General features: G+C 27.0%; 1 long non-coding RNA gene across 3 annotated transcripts; it reads right to left on the bottom strand.

Annotated features, from left to right (window-relative positions):
• Window positions 1-10,514: 10,514 nt before the first annotated feature.
• LOC131595233 (uncharacterized) lies at window positions 10,515-14,100 on the bottom strand. 3 transcript variants are annotated; one of them, XR_009281792.1, is made up of 9 exons: window positions 13,749-14,100; window positions 13,142-13,202; window positions 12,882-13,058; window positions 12,254-12,667; window positions 12,005-12,161; window positions 11,800-11,906; window positions 11,282-11,379; window positions 10,976-11,050; window positions 10,515-10,864 (listed from the first exon to the last, which is right to left on the bottom strand). It is a non-coding gene; the product is annotated as an uncharacterized LOC131595233 (long non-coding RNA). The 3 variants fall into 3 exon arrangements; XR_009281790.1 differs by having other exon boundaries at window positions 11,862-11,906; XR_009281791.1 differs by lacking the exon at window positions 11,800-11,906 and having other exon boundaries at window positions 13,749-14,099.
• Window positions 14,101-17,566: the final 3,466 nt, after the last annotated feature.

The raw sequence follows: 17,566 nt of genomic DNA, 5'->3' as shown, positions 1-17,566 counted from the left end.
AAATTATAATAAGATGAAACTTGTGTACCTAATATTTATCAATTAAAATAAAATAAATTATTTATCAAATTAAATGCTTCAAGAGTAATAAAATATTTAAAAAATGGATAAAAATAGATGTATTTGATTAAAATAAACTTATTAATTTATATTTCTATTCCATTTCAAAGGAATTATAGTGATAATTATTTTAAGGTTTTTCAATAAATTTCAATATTATTTATATTATATTATTATTCTTACAGAAATTATTGATTTTATATCTTGACATTTATCATTTTTATGAGTTTTTTATTAAGATAACCATGACAGGACAGTGATTTCCTTAGGTGGAATTTTGACTTTAGAATATTTTGATGATAAAAAAGGGGTTGGTGGAATATAAAAACTTAATAGAAAAGAGACTAGCTGGGATTTTGACAGCAAAAAATAAACTTAATTTGTTTTGTTTTGATTTTGGTTACTTTGAGAGGAATTTAAGATATATTTTTACAGAGAATCTAACAGCAAAAACTTACAATTTATTACTCATTCTGTATGAAATTACTTAACTATGACGAATTCCATGTTATCAAGAAAAATCAACTGGTGGTAGTATAAAATCCGAAATGCTTTGGATTCCTTAAACTTACACATATGTTACATGTAGAAAACAAACCATCCGGCACACATGTTAATGAGTTATATATATATATATATATATATATATATATATATATATATATATATATATATATATATATATATATATATATATATATATATATATATATATATATATATATATATATATATATCTTTCTTTTCCTAAATCAAGAGATAATGATGATATTTCTTGCAATTATAACTTATTGATAAAAGAAATTTGTCAATTTACTTTCTTCCATTTTTATGAAATTTATTTGTCTTTGACCCCGTTGATTCTAGTTGTTATACCCATATTTCATTTTAGATTGTTCTTGTTACAACAATTATCTTCATTTCGTTCTAAAAATTTATCAATAATAAACAATAGATCAATCAATCTTAAAGAGAGAGAAATATTTGCCAATGTATATGACATTTCTTTTCATGTGATACTCTTGATTTTAGTTGTTAAACTCATATTTCATTTTAACCAATTGTTCTTGCCATAACAACTATCTTACAAATCTGCAAAACATAACAAAAATTTAAAGTTGAATAGCAAATTATAAAGAAAAAAAAAAGAATAGATCAATCTTATGGGTTGAAATAAAAATGTATAGAAAATAGAAAAAAAATAAAATCAATTAAAAATAATAATATGGGTAATGCTAACGAGTGGCCCAGGGAGCACTCGTTAAGAGATTAAAAAGGTAAGTTAAGGATGGTTTAATAAAGTAAAAAGTTATGTTTTTATCCAAAATATATGCATTAAATGCATTGAAAATATAAATAATTAACTTTTTTAAAGAAGATTAGGTGTATTCAATGCATTGAATCTAGAATATTTTCTTAATTTTGAATGCTTAACCAGTGTCCCTGGGGCACTCGTTAGCATGACCCTAATAATATACACAACTCTCATATTTTCCTAAATAATGAAGATACCTTTTATTTGTTAGAAAGACTTGTGTTTTTTTATGACAATGGTGAAGATGACTTATTTTTCATGTCTTTGATTAATGTGTGGCATTTTTCTATAAATTACGTTTTTTTAATGAAGAGCAATCCTATAATTTGAGTGAATATATAGATTGGGAGATAATTTTTTTTCTAAGGTTATTGTGATGTAGTAACTAATAACTAATTACTAATTACAAAATTAATAACTTTTTTATTGATTGAGTTATTTATTTTGTAATGTAGAAATTTTGATATTAAATGAAAAGTGATTTGATTGAATACTAATAATTGGTGATAATTGATTTTTATGCTAAATTTGACTTTAAAATTTTGAGAGGTTATCAAATTTAATGAAATTTTCAATAATTGTGTTGTTTGGTATTGTATATGAGAATTTCTTTATCCACCCCTGTCTTCTTGGTGACTCTTTGTGAAAATCTCAAAATGTCTCTTATTTCGGAAATGCATTTTCGAAGTGCAAAAAAATATTGTTTTTGGAGATGCATCTCCGAAAACGCCTTTTGTTTTTTCAAAATTTGTCTTATTTCGAAAATGTATTTCCGAAAACAGGATTTCAGAAGTGCATTTCTGAAATACTGCGCGTTTTGTAGATTAAGCAAAACAACCCCTCCCCCCAATTCATTTACCCTAAATCAATTTCAAACTCAACCTCAAAGAGATTTTCTGCAAACCAACTTCCAAGGCTACATCAAAGGCTCCATCTACTTGCTCTACTACATTCAAAAGCTTCTCAATCACTTCAATGTGTAAATTTTTTAATCTTTAGATCCATGATTGAAATGCATGTTAGGGTTGTTAGAAATTACAAAAATGATATAGAGGTAGGTTGTTAGTAGTATTTAGGTTGTTTAGAAGCATTATAACATGTTTGAACTACTGATTTTGGGGTCTGCCATGAAAGCTGCAAAAATGGAATTCGCAGGGGTGTTTCGGAAGTTCATTTCCGAAAACACCTCCCTCACCAGTTTCGGAAATGAACTTCCAAAATGTGTCCAGAAGTGGTTTTTTTTTATTTTTTTAATTGTTCCGAATGGTGCTGAACCATTCTCGGATCCAGAGGATCGATGCGATCGACTGGATGGCGATCTATCTGGGTATGGAGCCAGATATGGCTGATTTTTAGTGTCGGACGACAAATGGGCGTCATATCCGATTCTCCACATTGAGCGATTATTACGAGCACCACTAGGTGGCGGCGGCCGAATCCGAGGATGCAGAGAACGGCCTATTTATGGAGTATCACCGTGTCTGCGCTCTTCGGTACTGGTTCATGTTTTTGGTAGGCACTGCACTCTTTGTAGACAAGAGTGCAAGATATTATTATTATTATTAGTTATAATAATTGTAGATGAATATCATATTATTATTATTTTTAATTATTAATAGTTGAATATTATATTATTATTATTTAAAACAGTGAAAGCTAAATATTATATTATTATTATTATTTATTACTATTAATTGAATACTATATTATTATATATTAGGCTTAATTGTAACTTTAGTCCCCTATTTTGTCTTTTTCTCGATTTTAGTCCCCCCATTTTTAAAATCACGATTTTGGTCCCCATTTTGAGTTTTTTATTGAAAAAGAGATAGGAATAGGGACTAATTTTGCAGAAAAAAGCACAATAGGGGGACGAAAATTGCACAGAAAACTTAAAAAGAGGACTAAAATAATGATTTTTAAAATAGAGAGATCAAAATCAAGAAAAAAACAAAATAGGGGGACTAAAGTTGTAATTAAGTCTATATATTATTTATATTATTATTAATAATAATGGCTGAATATTATATTATTATTATTTTGCATTTATTATATTTAAATTAGTATTATTTTTTTATATCTTTTATACCGGTGGCTCAATATTATATTATTGTGTTTATTAATAATATATAATATGAAGAAAAAAAATTGTCAAAAGTTTATATAATATCCATATTTTTTAAAATATAAATTGCAAAAGATTTTTATTTTTGAGTTTTTATTTTATTAATTTGTTAAAAAAGTTCAAATTATTTTTATAATTTTTTAAATTTTAAATGTCTTAATTAAAGTTGAATATATGATTATTATTATTATTATCATTATAATAATAATAGTTATTATTTAATAGTGTTAGCTGAATATTATAAAATTATTATTATTTATAATTAATATAGGGTCAATTTAGTAAATGACACATTAGGGTTTTTGTTAAGAAACACTATTATGAGGTGTTACCAAATTTAATGGAATTTTCAGTAATTGTGTTGTTTGGTATCTGTATATTATACCTTGCATCAAATTTTGTTTTTTATTTCAATGATTTAGTATAATTTAAATTTAAATATTATTATTATTATTATTTATTTATTTTTTATAATGTTGGTTCAATATTATATTATTATTATTATTTATTTTCATTATAATTATAATTATAACTATAAATTATTTTTAATAACAATTTTTATTTGGAGATTTTTTAATAGTTGTAATTGAATATTATATAATAATTATTATTATAATATTAATTATTATTATTATTATTTATAAATGTGATAAATAGATATTATATTATATTATTATTATTTTCTTTAATAATTATTAGCTCAATATTATATTATTATTATATATTATTTATATTATTATTAGTATTATTCTGAATCTATTATATTCAAAAAAAATTATTTTATAGCGGTGACTCAATATTCTATTATCGTTTTTACTTTTATAATGATTATGATTATATTAGTGGTAACTGAATATTATATTACTATTATTAGTTATTATTGTTCTCACTAATTCTTTTCGTAATAATTTTTGTTTAAAATTTTTAATAGCGGTAATTAAATATTATATTATTATTATTATTATTATTATTATTAGTTATAATAATTATAGATGAATATTATATTATTATTATTTTTAATTATTAATAGTTGAATATTATATTATTATTATTTAAAACAGTGAAAGCTAAATATTATTATTGTTATTATTATTTATTAATATTAATTTAATACTATATTATTATATATTATTTATACTATTATTAATAATTGTGGCGGAATATTATATTATTATTATTTTGCATTTATTATATTTAAATTAGTATTATTTTTTTATATCTTTTATACCGGTGGCTCAATATTATATTTTTGCTTTTATTATTATTATATAATATGAAAAAAAATTGTCTTAACTATTTATTAAAAACAAAAAGTTTACATACTATCCATATTTTTTAAAATATAAATTGCAAAAGATTTTTATTTTTGAGTTTTTATTTTATTAATTTGTTAAAAAAGTTCAAATTATTTTTATGATTTTTTAAATTTTAAATGTCTTAATTAAAGTTGAATATATTATTATTATTATTACTATCATTATAATAAGGTGAATTCTTATCTACCCAACTCAAAAAGTTGGTAAAGTTACTTTCTGTGTAAAATGTCTTGAAAACAACAAACAATTCTACTATTTTAGAATTAATTAAATATGTTAAAATTAGATGGGATCTTGTGATTGGTTGAATGTACATTACCCAACTTTTTGTGATGGGTAGAGAAGTTGTCCCCTTATAATAATAATAATATTTATTATTTAATAATGTTAGCTGAATATTATATTATTATTATTATTTATTTTCATTATAATTATAACGATTGCACGATGCTTAAGCTCCTTTGGAACATCTGTAACAAGTTGGATAGTCTATGGGTGAAGTGGGTTCACGCGTATTATATAAAGAATAGGAATTTGTTTGTTATGCAACCCAAAACTAACAGCTCCTGGATAATGCGTGCCATTCTAGCTGCTAGGAAATATGTGGAATCTAATAGGGATTTATGGGATGAACTGGCAGCAAAAGGCAAATTCACCTGTGGAACTTTCTACCAAAGATTCATTGCTGGACCGAAAGTACAATGGAGTGGCTTATATTTTCACAACCCTGCAAGACCATGTGCAATAGTTATTCTTTGGCTTATATGTCATGAGCGTCTTGCCACCAAAAGCAGGTTATTACGGTTTGGTTTTGTGCAGAGTGATATGTGTTGCTTATGTACTAATGTAGAAACTGCAAATCACCTGTTCTTTGAATGTCTAGAAATGAGAAAAATCTGGATAACTATACTTGAATGGATTCAGGTTCAGCATACCCCTGGAAAATGGGAGGAAGAGCTTTCTTGGGCCATTAGCAAATGTAAAGGAAAGGGATGGAAAGCCAAGCTAATTAAATTGGCTCTGACTGAAACAATTTACGGGGTTTGGCACCATAGAAATTGTGTTACGTTTGGCCATACTAGCAACAGGAAGCTTGTCATTGATGATATCCTTGAGAAAATTGCCTATAGGGGATGGTACTGAAAAACTCTTAAACTACACATTGCTAATCGAATGTTAGGTTGATTGTTAGCTTTGTTTTCTTGTTTATTTGAAGCTGGATCATTTGATCGCTATGTATTTCACTCATTTTGGAATAATAAAAGTTATTTTTTCCAAAAAAAAAAAATAGTTGTAATTGAATATTATATAATAATTATTATTATAATACTAATTATTATTATTAATATTTATAACAGTGATAAATAGATATTATAATATATTATTATTATTTTCTTTAATAATTATTAGCTGAATATTTTATTAATAATATTATTTATATTATTATTAGTATTATTCTGAATCTATTATATTCCATTTTTATTTTATTTTATAGCGGTGACTCAATATTCTATTATTGTTTTTACTTTTATAATGATTATGATTATATTAATGATAATTGAATATTATATTACTATTATTAGTTATTATTGTTCTCACCAATTTTTTCCGTAATAATTTTTGTTTGAAATTTTAAATAGTGGTAATTAAATATTATATTATTATTATTAGTTATAATAATTGTAGATGAATATTATATTATTATTATTTAAAACAGTGAAACTAAATATAATATTATTATTATTATTATTATTATTTATTACTATTAATTGAATACTATACTATTATATATTATTTATATTATTATTATTATTATTATTAATGGCTGAATATTATATTATTATTGCATTTATTATATTTAAATTAGTGTTATTTTTTTATATCTTTTATACCGGTGTCTCAATATTATATTATTGTTTTTATTTTTATTATATAATATGAAAAAAATTTGTCTTAACTATTTATTAAAAACAAAAAGTTTACATGATATCCATATTTTTTAAAATATAAATCGCAAAAGATTTTTATTTTTAAGTTTTTATTTTATTAATTTGTTAAAAAAGTTTAAATTATTTTTATGATTTTTTAAATTTTAAATGTCTTAATTAAAGTTGAATATATTATTACTATTATCATTATAATAATCATTATTATTATTTAATAGTGTTAGCTGAATATTATAAGATTATTATTATTATTATTATTTATTTTTAATATAGGGTCAATTTAGTAAATGACACATTTAGGTTTTTGTTAAGAAAGACTATTATGATGGCACATGGCTATGGAACGATTATCATGATGACACGTAGCTACGGTTGCCATCATGGCAACCTTCCATTTATATATATTAAGATAAGATAATATATTAAGATTAAGATATATATATATATATATATATATATATATATATATATATATATATATATATCAGACCGAGTTCTGTTCGAAATTCACCTGAATTAAACAGGATCGGGTTAAAACATCTAATGGAGATATGATGGAGCACATTTATGGACGATTGAGAATATTATGGCCTAAAATTTAGACAATCAATCTTGATTTCCAATCACCATTAAGGGGGCATACGAATCAAATGCAATCACATTAAATTATCCATGATGGGCTTTAAGTGTGGGATGAGTCAAAACTACTATATAAGAATAAGAGCAAAAGGAGAAAAACATACACAATTGATAAGAGAATTCAAATGTAACTTTAGTGGTTTATGGGGGTAGAGTCATCACCAGTGCACTGTACGAGTACATTTACCCCCACAAAGGGACACAATAAAACTTACATGAGCTACAGACACTCATTCCAACAACAATTCTACTCCATCTCATGATGATGAGGGCTTCAACCAATAGCAACAACAATAATGACAACTACCACTATGGGGCAATTGTGTTGCCATAATGAAATGTTACAAGAATGTGTCCATTACTTACCACATCATAAACATAGAGAGTCAGATGTGGTCGAGGAAGTAGAGCCTATGGATCCCCAATCACTCTTGGCAGATATTTGGGATGCTTTAGTCCCTAATAATTTCAAAGCATCGTCTTTAGAGTCATTCGACGGCAATAGCGATCCTTAAGATTACTTAATCGCCATCAACAACCTAATGGCTATCATAGGGTGATGAATCACTAAAGTGCAAACTAATGTCTAAAACATTCAAGAAGACCACCCTTAGGTAGTACATGAGCCTTCTGAGGTTCTTAGTGCCGAGCTACTAAAACTTGGGGAGAAAGATGACTCACCATTTTTCAGCCATTAAGCATAGAAAAGTCTCCACTACCATCCTATTCAATTTTTAGCATGGCTATTTTAAATCCTTATGTGAGCATTTAGCCAGATTTAATAAAGAGACCACCAAGATCGTCAACCCAAACTAAGAGAGGTTGGTTAGATGTTTCTAGAACGGTCTCAAGGTCAGGCACTTCAACAAATCCTAGGTCCAGATATCAGCAATTTCAATGGAAGAGATTATGGCAAGAGAGCGAGGTGGCGAAAAATCTGAATCCGGCCAATGAAGGAATCAGAACATAATACCAAATTCATAAAAGGTTGCATTCAAGTCCTCTAGAAATCCATTAGAGCATTTCACTCCACTGAATGCGAGAAATGAGAAGATCCTCCAAGACATCTACCATTCCAATGGAATTTTGTTGCCCATAAGGGGGATAGGATGGGTAACGAGCCAAAGAGATGGTGTAAGTATCACACGATACGTGGTCACCAAACAGATAATTGTCACCATTTAAAGCGATTGAGAAGCAAATCCAAAAGGGTCGCTTACATAGATACGTACAAGGTAGCTCTCCAAGACTTTGGGCAAAAGAGCATATCACATACGAGGTCATATCACCAGAGAACACCCCCTTAGGACATTGGTCGATGTCGGGGTGGAAGACAGGACCCTGGCTAAGCGACTCACACTTTGAATATAATTGCAGAAGGTTTCGTGGGAGGAATAACGACTAGCTCATCGTGTAAGAGGTATGCTTGCCAAGTAAAGCATATCACCAATGTCTGACCGGCAAACAAAAATCATTTGCTTCACCATAAATCAATTTTTCAAGAAGAGATGTGTTGAAGAAAAATGTTTTGAAAAGTGATATTATATCCGCTCAACAATCTTTGTGATTTTAAGAAAAGTATTTTAAAAAGATGTTAGTTTATAAAACTAAGTTAAAATGATGGTAAATAAAAGTAAGGTTCACGAATAAGATGTGATTGTTGTGGCTAGATTTCATTATTCTATTCTAATGTACCCTTGTGATCAGTTATACATATCTATCATATAAGAAAATTGATAGTTCTGCAAATTCCAATTATGCCCTGCTACTCATCTAGGCTGCCACATGGATGTTCTCATTGCAATTTTTTTATTTGTTACACAATGCATTAGCTTATTGATTAATTTTTATTTGCTTTCTACACTACTTTTTGAAACTCATATACCAATGTCATAATATAATATTAGTTATTTTTATTACCTTCCCAATGCAAAATTATCCAACCACATACTCAACCTATATATTACTTTTTACCTTTTTCATTACCCTTTTATCTCTCTTATTCTCACTTCTTTCTCTCTTTATTTCCTCAATTTTATGAATTTCTTTTACTTTCATATTTCTCTTATTGATTCTTCTCTAACTTAAATCCTAATCAACTCTTCCATTTTTATTTGGAAAATAAAATATTGTTATCCAGTCTAATTAATTTGTATTGATTTGACATCTATATAACTTTATAATTAAAAGATGAATAAATAGTAAAAATATATTATTTATTAAAAAAAATTGATTTGAGAGATGAATGAATCATAAATCATGTGTTGTAGATTTGACTATAAATATTTTTTATTTCAAAAGAAATTAGTTATATTTTTTTATTAAATTAGATTTGACGGTAAATAAATTTCTCTTGCTCTCTTCATGCATAGTTATTTTAGCTTCTCTTATTTATTTTAATAAAAAATTGCATTTTTTTAATAAAAATAAATAAATTCAACTTTATAAGTTTTTTAGATTTCCGTTAATAAGTATTGTAATGGAATAAATTAAAGAATTAAATATTGAAAATAAAACCTCTTCCTTTTTTTCTATTTCTATATATTCTTGCAAAAAAAATGATTCAATAACTTTTAGCTATTATATTATTATTATTATTATTATTATTATTATTATTATTATTATTATTATTATTATTATTAACATTATTACCATGTTTATTTTTAATAAAGTGATAATGAATAAAATATAATGAGTATTGAAATATAAACTATAATAAAATTCAAATTTTGATAATTAACACTACTAGAAATACTCGAATTTCCTGCGGATTTACCTGCGGATTTTAGCTAAATTTCCGCAGGAAACACGTTACCTGCGGATTTTCCTGCGGTTATTCGTCCCCAGCTAAAACCTTCGTGGGTAATATTTTCAGCAGGAAATTCCGCAGGTAAATCCGCAGCTAATTCCGCAGGAAACAATCCGCAGGTAAATCCGCAGGAAATATATTTCTAAAATAAAAAAAAATCTACATTATTATTTGCTCCCCTAGCAGTATTAGACGGAGGGGTGTACCCTGTGGTGTTGGACAGATCTCATCTTCTCAATCAAAGAGGATATTCTAGTATAAATTGGATCAATGATCTATCATGTTTGAGAAATATACAAGAATAAACAAAACTGACCTTAAATAGACTAAAAACTTTTCGTGCTAAGCTAGTTGTTTTGTCTACATTCTACGCTGTACCAGGTCCACCATTACTCAAAAACTTAGAACCATATTGTATTGCTCTGCATATCTTACTAGGTTGATTTTCAATTCTATCTTATCATTCATTATGAGTGTGTCAAGATGTAGGTTGTAAGAATACATGCCATGATTACGAGATAGATACAAAAATACAAATCATGATCAGCTTTCATTCTCTGTCAAGACTACATAACCAAACTATCCCGCACCTGGCAACGATCCCTCGAAAATAAACGGCAAGTAACCAGTAGCTTTTTTGTACCTCTGCTGAATCTGAAATCAAATTTCACGAGTTTAGACTCAGTAATTTGATGAAGCCTAGTTTACTAAGGCCTTTCTCGAATGTTGAATTCATAACAAAAAATTATATAACAGAAAACCAACCTGTCTTATTCCAAAATCAATTCCCCAAACCCGGATATGACTTGGAATTTCGACGAGGGCAACAATTTCTGCAGGCTGCATTAACAACAAGTAGTACCATAATATTGATTCTAAAGTCTAAAAAATACGAAAGCACCAATTTATGTAGCTTATACATGAGGACTCCTTAAATCAGACCCAAGACCAGAATTAAAAAGTTTCTCATAGAAAATTAGCTTAAACACAAAGTGACCATACATATATTTTATTTTACATACAGAAAAAAAAGACAGAGTCGTGTTAAATGGACTGTTTAAGGCCACTTACCTCAGATAGATAGAAGACCTTTCCAAAGAGGGCTTAAACAGCTAGTTTCCTCTTGAAACCCTTTTCAGTATAACCTGATTTATTCAGTACAATAGGCCCTAAACATCGTTGAAAGAAAATTGAAGTCAGAATAGAAATAATCATGTCTGAACTTCTTAATCTAACTACATATTAGCAGAAAAAAATGATTTCATGGACTGAATGATTAAAACAAATAAGGGGAAGTGGGAAAGGTAAGTTTTGTCATGATTAGTGATCCTATATCTGTCTTTTCTGACTCACAATTTTCTACTATTATTTACACGCGTGTTAACTTTAAAACAACCTTATAGTAATGGTAAACCAGACTATACAATACGCTACCGCAGTCAACTGAGAAACAACATCGTTCATACAAAGTTGGACAAAATTTTCATACTTATCAATAAAATCTTGGCACTCCAAGTGACCAACCTAACCTATACCGAAATGAATTATTTATCTAAGATTAAGTTAATAAACATTTTCAGTTATATTACCAATTTAAAAAAATCGAATACTATCCAACTTGCAGCAGACTATAACTAAACAAGTCTTCTACCTTATCACGTAACTTCAACAAATAATATATTAGTAAGTTTTCTACCTACACAAGTCACAACAACAAAAAAACTAGTTAGTACCATTTTGTTTGCAGTATTCCATATCAAAATGATTGAGTACATAAATGATTATAACACTTACAGGATCATAGCTCTTGGCAAGAATTAAATCTAGTGCTGCATCAGTCACTGCCAATGCAATTCCTTTCTTAGCAAGACGACTAGCTACATCCTTCATTTGCAATCTTGCAACCTTTCTCAAACAGGTCGACAGCTGGATAGATACCAAGCTCAGAGATCTATATTCAATAGTCATCCAAGGCACATTATTTAGTTAGTGGTAACAACCAAAAGATATCACTAAAATTGCCAGTTTAGTGAATATTCAAACCTGTCTTGACAACACTGTTGTAGCATCCAAATTGCTAGATTTCAAGCTACAACAAATTACTTATCTTTAAGTGTCATTTACTTTCCTTTTTAAATGAATTTTTTGAGACATAGCATTCCTTATAAATTGCAGAATTTGCATATCAAAAATCAAACACTGTTTAAGACAAAGAAATCATAAAAAACATGAGTATTTGCATATCAAGTGGAAAACACACACTATCAAAAATCAAACACTGTTTACGACAAAGATTCTATAAGATTGTTCTGTTAAAAGTAGAAAGGAAGAGAGAATAGGCCCTTAGGCGGTCAAAATTGAAGATATGGATGGTTAAGAGCTTCATCAGCTGAAATCCTGCCATTTGGGTACAGGCAAAGCATTTTCTGTCCAACACAACACCAGGCAAAGCATTTTCTGTCCAAAATATTTTTACACTAAATATGAATATTCATATAAACAGAATTGAATTCATAATACAAAATTTGAGAGAAATTAAACAAAACACAAAAAGTCAGCTTTTAGTAGAGCATATTCAAGTCTTCAGGACAACAGTGAATAATAGAATTCTTGAGATATAATCATGTATAGCAACTACTTTACCATAAAAAAGTGAAAATTTAATCCACACCTGATCAGGCTGAGCAACATCAGAAAATATCACATCTACCATGCCAACCAACATTCTGTACTTAGCCGGATGTCTAGCATCTTCAATAATCGGTATAACATTGGTACGTTTGTTAGCCATATTAACCAAATCACGCTCACTTCAATGGGAGATTTCAACCGCATAAACAACTCCAGTCTACATAAACATAACATAACATTATAACAATACTTACACACACAACATATGCCAAAAATAATCAAATTCGAATTAACACTTACTGGGAATTGGCGGGAGACGGATGAAACCTTCTCTTCCTCTGCGCCACACATGGGTAAGATCCTGTAACCCAATAACTATATTAGTTTGTGCATAATTTAACCGTTCTACAACATATTCTAAAAATGTATGGAAACTTTTACCACTTTGTTTCCATGGATTTACAACTCTACTTAACATTCAAACTCAAAATTTCCAAAAATGTAAACAATTTCAAAACTACAGCAGCAATTAGAAGCGAGAAAAAAAAAGAGTACATCCATTTCCCTATATCAAATAAAAAAGCAGGGCTGCAAACTAGTGGTTAATATTTTTTGTTAGAGATGTGCTAGATTAACCTTACAACCTCCCTATGTTATACAAAATATTACAACCTCCATATGTCATTTTTTCTAAGACATTTTGTCAAACACATACAAGACATTAAAAAAAGGATAAAATTTGTGACAATTTGCATCAAATCACTACTACAGCTTCAATCCCTCATGCAAAAACACCACTCCCTATCAAAAGCATCACTAGCTTCACTGAAATTCTTTCATATTCATCTAATTTTAGATCACCCAAACGAATCAAAATAACTGAAATCATACAGATCGAAGAGCACACCTGAGATTATAAGGTTGATCTGGAAACGCTGGGGAAGAAGAAGATCCTGGATCTATGGAAGACATCTCAAGTAAATCACGATCGTTAGCCAACACGGGATGATACTTACGGTCAATCGGAGAACTAAAACCCGTCATCTTCGCCGCCGCCTTCAATTTCACTACCTCCCATTTTCTAACTAAATAGGAAGCTCTTGAATTGGAGAGTAAGAAATGGTTTCTCTTTGGTGTCACAATGGGTGGAGCGGCTTCGTAACAGTGAAGATGGTTCAGGGTTTCCGAGAAGAAAGATAACGATGGAGACAAAGAGAGGGGTGAGACCGTGAGGGTGAGATAAATGAAAATTACTATGTTTCAATTTCTCTCAAGTTTATTTTTCTCTTTTTTATTAATATCAAAAATAAATTTAATACTAACTAAAATTATATCATTTTTATTTTTATAAAATTAGTAAATTAGTAGATAAATTGACTTGTGATTGAAAGTTAAAATGATAATACAAGTATTTCCTAAAATTACCACTATCCTATCATTTTTATAAAAACTATTTCTTAACTATATGTCATCTAGAACAACTGTCTCAATGGATCCTAGAATATGAGTTTTCTCCCTATTATAATTGGATCAACTTCTTTGTCACTTATGCCTATTAAAGTAAACAATAAGATAATGAAATTCTAAAAGATAAATAGTATTCCAATAAAAGTGGTTTCAAGAGAATATATGAAGCTAGGGACAATTTTAAGTGATTTTGTTAATAGGCATAAAGCATTTTGAAATAAAATCAAGACACTATTTAGAAATACACTGGCTTTATGTTGATTTAAGCTAATAATATGCATTAAATAAAATCAAAACATGAAAACGAGACTGAGATGGGAAAAGGAAAATGACCGTGGTGATACAAAGAAGTCGACGGCGATGACAAGGATACAGATAGTTCACAAACAACTGATAGAGATGATTCCCGATGACAAAATCCTAGATGAGTTTTCATTACCTTTGAGAAAAATGTTTTTTTTTCTTTGGTAAACATGTGTTTAGTTTCCGTATTTGTTTTTTGGTTTACCAAAAAAATTATTTTACTTTTATTAAACTACTACTAATAGTCGACATAAATGCAACCAATATAAATGTAAAACTTCACAAACCTAGTAAATTATATTTCACAAACTCTCAAATCATTATATTTTTTGTTTTCAAATTTTTTATACCTTTTCGTAAGGTATTGTTCTAGTGGTAAATAATTTGATCTAATATAAGATAGATAATAGGTTTGATTCCTACTCTATGTTAGATTTTTATTTTCAATTTTTTAATATCTTTTTTAATTTTAGTTTTCAAAATTTTCATTCAATTTATTAAAATACAAATTGAAAAATTACATTAAATTAAAAATTTTACCTCTTATTAAATTTAAAAAATATTTCTGTTATTTTTACAAAACATTTATATTAATTAATTATTTTTGCAGAAAAAAAATATTTTATGTTAAAAGAAAAATATTTTACAATTCAAAATAAAATTAAAATAAAATACAAAATAAAATTCGCAGCAAAATCCGCAGGAAACTTTCCTGCGGAATTACCTGCGGATATTGTAATATAGTTTGACTTTGTATAAAACAGACTTCCGCAGCAAAATCCGCAGAAACATTTCCTGCGAAATTACCTGCGGATTTTGTAATATAGTTAAGCTTTTATATTAAAATATAGTTTTCGCAGCAAAATCCGCAGGTATTTCTGCGGAATTTTCTGCAAAGTAGTTATTCGCAGGAAAGTTTATTTTATTTTCTAAAGTCGCAGAAAATTCTGCAGGTATACCTGCGGAATAATTTCCGCAGGAAATTCCGCAGGTAAACTGTGTATTTCTAGTAGTGTAAGTGTATTTAGTTAGTACCTCTAATATGATTTCAACTAATTCACCTATATATAAATTTACTATAACGCATTAATTAACTAATTGGTTTGTTTAGTATATTATCCAGTTCAACTATAGTAGTAATTCATATGAATATATAAATTTACTATAACGCATGAATTAACTAATTGTTTTATTTTATTTTAATGTTTTGTAATATTAATTTTTTTCAATCTATTTTTAAAAAATTAAAATTATTCTACTTTCTAAAAACAACTATCTTTAAAACTTATTCTATTTCATGTACTAAAAAATCAATAAAATATAATAATTGATATTAAATTTTAGACTTATGGTATAATATTAATATTATTTGGTATTACGGTTATTATTACAATAAGGTGAAATTAAAGAAAAAAAAAGTAAATATACTTAAAATAATAATGAAAATAATTTTTTATTGTTTTTTCTTAATATACAAATTATATAAAAGAGGAAAATTAAGCCATTAAGATAGAATTGAATAATAATGAAAATAAATTTAATTGTAAATTAAAAATATGCGGGAAAAATCATACTATTTAATTTAAATATTTTTATGTCACATTGATAAATCAATACACGTAAAGAGAAATAAAGTATAATATATAATTATTTTGTATCTATATTTCTTATCAATATTATTGTAAAGAGAAATAGAGTATAATATATAATTATTTTGTATCTATATTTCTTATCAATATTATTGTACAGGTGCACAACATAAATGGTTTCATCCCCCTCCGAACCGTGGTTCTCCCAACCAAGTCCAGCGCCAATCACCACTAGACCAACTAACGATTGGTAGCAATTTTACATATTTAAATCTATTACAAAATCAAATGATACTTAATGACCATTATTACAAAATTAAACACTAATTAATAATCACTATTATTATCTTCTCTATTTCCTATTTTATATACAAATCTCTTTTTTTTTATATATTTTATTTTATAGTATTTATTTATGATAGTGAGAAACACATCATTCATCATTCAATAATAGTTATTTCAAATTGATAGTATTTCTAAATCTAAATTAATACAATTATTGATAATTTTTTAATAAATAGAATAATCTTCATAATGTTAAGAATTTTTAATCTAGATATGATCGTAAATATATGAAAGTAAAAATGTTAAATATTTATATATGACGGTTGAACTTGATAATTTTTTCAAAAATAAAATAGTTAATACAAATTTTCTTAACAAAGACTCTTAACTTAACAAATTATTCATATGAGAAAAATCATATACAATTGTACATAATTAATAAATAAAAACATGTTTCAGATTTCTAATAAATAATAAGAATGTAAAATTGTAATATCCTAAACTAAATATATTTAAAATTAATGTATCAATCCAAACACGGAATAAATTTTGTTGTTATTATAATTATTTATGTTACTAAATTTGTTAGTATTTATTTTTGGATATATTACCATAGTCTTATTGATCTAAATATTTTTATGGGTACTAGACCTTTTTCTAAACATTTAATTATTATTTTTCACGGGTACCACACTTTTTCCTAAACATTTAATTATTATTTTTCACGGGTACCAGACATTTTTCTAAACATTTAATTATTATTTTTCACGGGTACCAGACATTTTTCTATACATTCAATTATTATTTTTCCACGGGTACTAGATTTTTTTCTATACATTCAATTATTATTTTTTTACGGGTACCAGACATTTTATATTAAAAAAATATACATTTAAAACAAATGCGCGTCCCATACCAGAACTCGTGCGAATGCACGGGTTTGTTACTAGTTTTAATAACATTTAATATCATCACCTATCACTCTATGTATGTTATTTATGTCTAAATAATGATGTGATGTGTATTACTTAATTGACGTTCTCCCAATTGATTAACAACTATGATAACATTAAGCGTTTAT

This window comes from Vicia villosa, linkage group LG4, assembly GCF_029867415.1.
Source record: "Vicia villosa cultivar HV-30 ecotype Madison, WI linkage group LG4, Vvil1.0, whole genome shotgun sequence".
NCBI classification, from domain to species: Eukaryota; Viridiplantae; Streptophyta; class Magnoliopsida; order Fabales; family Fabaceae; genus Vicia; species Vicia villosa.
The sequence above is the reverse complement of the archived record's forward strand: the minus strand, read 5'-3'. Positions and strand labels throughout refer to the sequence as shown.